This window comes from Triticum aestivum, chromosome 2D, assembly GCF_018294505.1.
Source record: "Triticum aestivum cultivar Chinese Spring chromosome 2D, IWGSC CS RefSeq v2.1, whole genome shotgun sequence".
NCBI lineage: Eukaryota > Viridiplantae > Streptophyta > Magnoliopsida > Poales > Poaceae > Triticum > Triticum aestivum.
Genome location: NC_057799.1, coordinates 394,030,540 through 394,037,693, shown reverse-complemented (window position 1 = coordinate 394,037,693; position 7,154 = coordinate 394,030,540).

The window sequence follows — 7,154 nt, the reverse complement described above, 5'->3', positions numbered from 1 at the left end:
TCATTTCCTCTCATTTAAGACAATTCAGGGCAAGGGAAATGTCTGTGGCATGATAGGAAAAAAAATGTCTTCGAGATGAACGCCTCTCCTCTCCCCCTCTGTGTGGTAACATGGAAATGAGCCCTTGGATCATCAATATCGAATTCAGAAACAAAATTTTCCAGGCCGGAATAACTTTCTCCAAGCATTTTGAACATGTAGAAATCAGATGAACTGGTATCTTCCATAGTCCCATGCAAGTATGCCAGACTTGCTGCCGCGACAAAAGACGAGTTTCTAGCCACTCCGTTTTCCACGCTGCAACTTGCCACATCGGTTATTTTCTGTCTACGTACTATTCCTTCAACTTTGTACTAAATCAGCCTCAATTATGGATCGTAAGCAGCACCTTATTTGACACTTTCTCTGTTACCCATGTCAGTAGGGAGATTAATATTCCGGCTCACCTTTGTGCAAGATTAGCCAGCACAATAGAGTGGACGGAGAGCTGGCTCGATGTGAGTCCTGAATTCCTCCATCCCTGCCTACGGACGGATTGTAACACTATGATTATCAGTTAATAAAGCTCCCTATTCTGATGCAAAAAAAAGCAGCACCTTATTTGACACTTTCTGCCTCCTTATGTACGGTTCCTTTTTCGCCAACTGAAACTCTGAAAGCAGCTCTCCTTCCCTCTGTGAAAATGTAGATAAATCACCCGCGGCATGGCACCCTTTACTCAGAACCATTTGGAGAATTGAACAGTCAGAATTTGTCGCTGCGGAATCGGTTCCTTAGTATTTGGAGCATATAATTGCACCAGACTCCAGTAGGCCGCCGCTCTCCAATTAAACATGGCCTGAATCTGCTACAGGTTAACGCAACTAATTCGTGGAGCTAGCTGGCTTTCTGCATCAAGAAGCCAAGCCCTAGAACGAGCAGGCATTGCCGTTCACGATCCCGCAAATGCCAAAAATGTGCCTTTTGCGGTTGGATCCCACTGTCGATTCATGCTACTTAAACCGCCATGGCGCCATGTAAGCAGCTTGCATCTCAACACCTAGTATCATCTCTGCTCGATCGATCCATAGATCCCATTCCCACCCAAGATGCAGCTGCTCCCGGCAGCCTGCCGTATCCTCTCCCTCGTCCTCGTACTGCTGCTCCTCTCAGCCACCGGCGCCGCACCAGTCGATGGCGACACGGCGTCCAGCAACGCGGCGGCATTGACGTCGGCGGCCGGCGGCAACTCCTCAGCGCTGACATCGGCGGTGGACGAGACCATAGAGACGTACCTCTGCCACATCTGCCTCGGCCGCGACCTGTTGAACAGGAGGGTCTGCCCCACCTACTGGCCCGACTGCCACGCCCTCTGCGACCCGCACCCGCCGCCCGCCGCCGGCGCGGTTCCCGCCGGCCCTCCTGCGTTGCCGGCCGTCCCCAATCGCGATGATCCGTGCTACGTCGTGAAGATATACAACAACGGCACCCACACCGTCGTCCAGTACCTGGACTGCAGGCTGACCCGCTGGTGCTCCCTCACGTGTGGCGGAGGCGACGACGTGAGAGCCTTGGGTGCTGCTGCGACCTCCCCCGCGCCGGCAACTCCGTCGTCCCTTCAGGGCATGCCGCCGCCGCGCGTCGCCGAAAGGCGGGTGTGCAACTCGCAGGTCACGGCTCGGGGTCGACCTGTCCCCGGTGGCGCGCGCGCACGCTCTCGGCTCGGATGAATGCGCATATCTGGGTGTGTTGTGATGCCACGATTGTTCTCCAAGCTTACATCTTCGACAGGCAAAATAATAGTAGTAGTACCACTTTAAAGATGTAGCATCAACATGGGAGGGAATAATAACGGAGCCGCCAGCCATGCTCTGTTCATCCGCGCCTCCCATGGCTTTATGTGTAACGAACGCTTTCGAATTTAAACGGGCCTCGTTTGCTAAGAGCCAACTGTTTCAATCACTCACGCTCGTACAGGGTGAATTTTCGCACGCATTGCCTGGTGGCCAGTCTGTGTCGCTGACTTGCCTGTTTAGTTTCTGGTTTCAGTTATTGGGGTCAAGAGGTGGTTGGTTGACCTTCGTATGTGAGTGTTCGTTTTTTGACGGTGCCACGGACGGCTTACCTCGGCTTGATCCATTTTCATTGTATTTAAGACAGAAGGCGATAAAATATAACGCGGCTACAATATAGCTTTCGACACACAAGAAGGAACAAGGAAAAACAGGGAGAGAACCAAACAAGCTATGAGAAGCATTCAACATCAAGAACTTACAACCCATCATCACTAGCTAGACCGAGAAGATAGCATGAACTAGCATTGTTGGATCATTCCAAAGAAGATTCGACACCAAGAACACATAAAGAGGAAATCGTCTGCTTTCCCTGCAATCACTCTGCACATTGAAGAGTTAGGAGAGTCGCAGCCACCGATGAAGGGCTTCCCGTGGCCTAGCCAAGTTGCGACAAAGAGAGTCACAGACCAAGCCGAAGGGTTGTGATCCACCATGACACCCTCTGCACCTCTTCTTTGCCCCCACAGGCCAACATCAGATATAGAGAGAACTAGAACGCTATGTGAGGCAACGAAATGTCAAGCATCGTCGAAGTGAACCAAACTTCGAGACCTCACCGCCGCCACGAGCACCCAAGAGAGAGGCCGACCAACATCACCAAGGTGATCAAAGCAATGACTGCTGCCCCAGATTACTTCCACCGTCGTCCGCCTCCCGATACCCCAATAAACCAACCGAGACAATCAACGAGCAATAGCAGATCCATCGCTCTTATAGAACTCCCAAGGGGGAAACGACATCGAGACTGTTGGGGAACGTAGTATTTCAAAAAAAATTCTACGATCACGCAAAATCTATCTAGGAGAAGCATAGCAACGAGCGGGGAGAGTGTGTCCACGTACCCTCATAGACTGAAAGTAGAAGCGTTTTATCAACGCGGTTGATGTAGTCGTACGTCTTCACGATCGGACCGATCCTAGCACCGAACGTACGGCACCTCCGTGTTCAGCACACGTTCAGCTCGATGACGTCCCTTGTACTCTTAATCCAGTTGAGGCCGAGGGAGAGTTTCGTCAGCACGACGGCGTGGCGACAGTGATGATGAAGTTACCGGCGCAGGGCTTCGCCTAAGCACTACGACGATATGACCGACGTGTGTAACTGTGGAGGGGGGCACCGCACACGGCTAAAAGATCAACTTGTGTGTTCTAGGGTGCCCCCCTCCCCACGTATATAAAGGAGGGAGGGGGAGGCCGGCCGGCCTTCCTAGGGCGCGCCAGGAGAGGAGAATCCTACTAGGACTCCAAGTCCTAGTAGGTTTCCACCTAAGGAAGAGGGGGAAGAAGGAAGGAAGAGGGGGAAGGGAAGGAGAGGGGGGCGCCGCCACCTTCCCCTAGTCCAATTCGGACCCAGGGGGGGGGGGGCGCGGCCAGCCCCTCCTGGCCCTTCCTCTCTTCCCACTAAGGCCCATAGAGGCCCATTAGTTCCCCCGGGGGGTTCCGATAACCCTCCGGCACTCCGATATTTATCCGGTAACCCCTGGAACTCATCTGGTGTCCGAATAACATCGTCCAATATATGAATCTTTATGTCTCGACCATTTCGAGACTCCTCGTCATGTCCGTGATCTCACCGGGACTCCGAACAAACTTCGGTCATCAAATCACATAACTCATAATACAAATCATCATCGAACGTTAAGCGTGCGGACCCTATGGGTTCGAGAACTATGTAGACATGACCGAGACACATATCCGGTCAATAACCAATAGCGGAACCTGGATGCTCATATTGGCTCCTACATATTCTACGAAGATCTTTATCGGTCAAACCGCATAACAACAAACGTTGTTCCCTTTGTCATCAGTATGTTACTGAAGGAAATATGCCCTAGAGGCAATAATAAAGTTGTTATTTATATTTCCTTATATCATGATAAATGTTTATTATTCATGCTAGAATTGTATTAACCGGAAACTTAGTACATGTGTGAATACAAAGACAAACAGAGTGTCACTAGTATGCCTCTACTTGACTAGCTCGTTGAATCAAAGATGGTTAAGTTTCCTAGCCATAGACATGAGTTGTCATTTGATTAACGGGATCACTGAAGGAAATATGCCCTAGAGGCAATAATAAAGTTGTTATTTATATTTCCTTATATCATGATAAATGTTTATTATTCATGCTTGAATTTTATTAACCGGAAACTTAGTACATGTGTGAATACATAGACAAACAAAGTGTCACTACTATGCCTCTACTTGACTAGCTCGTTGAATCAAAGATGGTTAAGTTTCCTAGCAATAGACATGAGTTGTCATTTGATTGACGGGATCACATCATTAGAGAATGATGTGATTGACTTGACCCATTCCGTTAGCTTAGCATTCGATCGTTTAGTATATTGCTATTGCTTTCTTCATGACTTATACATGTTCCTATGACTATGAGATTATGCAACTCCCGAATACCGGAGGAACACTTTGTGTGCTACCAAACGTCACAACGTAACTGGGTGATTATAAAGGTGCTCTACAGGTGTCTCCGATGGTACTTGTTGAGTTGGCATAGATCGAGATTAGGATTTCTCACTCCGATTGTCGGAGAGGTATCTCTGGGCCCTCTCGGTAATGCACATCACTATAAGCCTTGCAAGCAATGTAGCTAATGAGTTAGTTGCGGGATGATGCATTACGGAACGAGTAAAGAGACTTGTCGGTAACGAGATTGAACTAGGTATTGAGATACCGACGATCGAATCTCGGGCAAGTAACATACCGATGACAAAGGGAACAACGTATGTTGTTGTGCGGTTTCACCGACAAAGATCTTCGTAGAATATGTGGGAGCCAATATGAGCATCCAGGTTCCGCTATTGGTTATTGACCAGAGATGAGTCTCAGTCATGTCTACATAGTTCTCGAACCCATAGGGTCCGCACACTTAACGTTCGGTGACGATCGGTATTATGAGTTTATGTGTTTTGATGTACCGAAGGTACTTCAGAGTCCCGTATGTGATCACGGACATGACGAGGAGTCTCGAAATGGTCGAGACTTAAAGATTGATATATTGGACGACTATATTTGGACACCGGAAGTGTTCCGGGTGATTTCGGAGAAAACCGAAGTGCCGGAGGGTTACCGGAACCCCCCGGGAGAACTAATGGGCCACATGGGCCTTAGTGGAGAGAGAGAGGGCCGGCCAGGGCAGGCCGCGCCCCCCTCCCCCTCTGGTCCGAATTGGACTAGGGAAGGGGGGCGCCCCCTTTCCTTCTCCCTCTCCTCCTTCCTTTCCCCCTCCTAGTAGGAGTAGGAAAGGGGAGTCCTACTCCTACTAGGAGGAGGACTCCTCCTCTCCTGGCGCGCCACAAGGGCCGGCCGGCCTCCCCCCTTGCTCCTTTATATACGGGGGCAGGGGGCACCCTAGAACACACAAGTTGATTGTTCCAAGCCGTGTGCGGTGCCCCCCTCCACCATAATCCACCTCGTTCATATCGTAGCGGTGCTTAGGCAAAGCCCTGCGTCGGTAGCATCATCATCACCGTCATCACGCCGTCCTGCTGACAGAACTCTCCCGCGAAGCTCTGCTGGATCGTGAGTTCGTGGGACGTCACCGAGCTGAACGTGTGCTGAACTCGGAGGTGCCGTGCGTTCGGTACTTGGATCCGTCGGATCGTGAAGACGTACGACTACATCTACCGCGTTGTTATAAGGCTTCCGCTTATGGTCTACGAGGGTACGTGGACAACACTCTCCCCTCTCGTTGCTATGCATCACCATGATCTTGCGTGTGCGTAGGATTTTTTTTGAAATTACTACGTTCCCCAACAGTGGCATCCGAGCCAGGTTTATGCGTAGATGTTATATGCACGAGTAGAACACAAGTGAGTTGTGGGCGATACAAGTCATACTGCTTACCAGCATGTCATACTTTGATTTGGCGGTATTGTTGGATGAAGCGGCCCAGACCGACATTACGCGTACGCTTACGCGAGACTGCTGGTTCTACTGACGTGCTTCGCACACAGGTGGCTGGTGGGTGTCAGTTTCTCCAACTTTAGTTGAATCGAGTGTGGCTACGCCCGGTCCTTGTGAAGGTTAAAACAACACATACTTGACGAAATATCGTTGTGGTTTTGATGCGTAGGTAAGAACGGTTCTTGCTCAGCCCATAGCAGCCACGTAAAACTTGCAACAACAAAGTAGAGGACGTCTAACTTGTTTTTGCAGGGCATGCTGTGATGTGATATGGTCAAGACATGGTGCTAAATTTTATTGTATGAGATGATCATGTTTTGTAACAGAGTTATCGGCAACTGATAGGAGCCATATGGTTGGCGCTTTATTGTATGAAATGCAAACGCCATGTAATTGCTTTACTTTATCACTAAGCGGTAGCGATAGTCGTAGAAGCAATAGTTGGTGAGATGACAACGATGCTATGATGGAGATCAAGGTGTCGCGCCGGTGACGATGGTGATCATGACGGTGTTTTGGAGATGGAGATCAAAGGCACAAGATGATGATGGCCATATCATATCACTTATATTGATTGCATGTGATGTTTATCTTTTATGCATCTTATTTTGCTTAGATCGACGGTAGCATTATAAGATGATCTCTCACTATATTTCAAGGTATAAGTGTTCTCCCTGAGTATGCACCGTTGCGAAAGTTCGTCGTGCCGAGACACCACGTGATGATCGGGTGTGATAAGCTCTACGTTCACATACAACGGGTGCAAGCCAGTTTTGCACACGTAGAATACTCGGGTTAAACTTGACGAGCCTAGCATATGCAGATATGACGTCGGAACACTGGAGGCTGAAAGGTCGAGCGTGAATCATATAGTAGATATGATCAACATAGTGATGTTCATCATTGAAAACTACTCCATCTCACGTGATGATCGGACATGGTTTAGTTGATTTGGATCACGTGATCACTTAGATGATTAGAGGGATATCTTCTCACGTGATGATCGGACATGGTTTAGTTGATTTGGATCACGTGATCACTTAGATGATTAGAGGGATATCTATCTAAGTGGGAGTTCTTAAGTAATTTGATTAATTGAACTTTAATTTATCATGAACTTAGTACCTGATAGTATTTTGCATGTCTATATTGTTGTAAATAGATGGCCCGTGCTGTT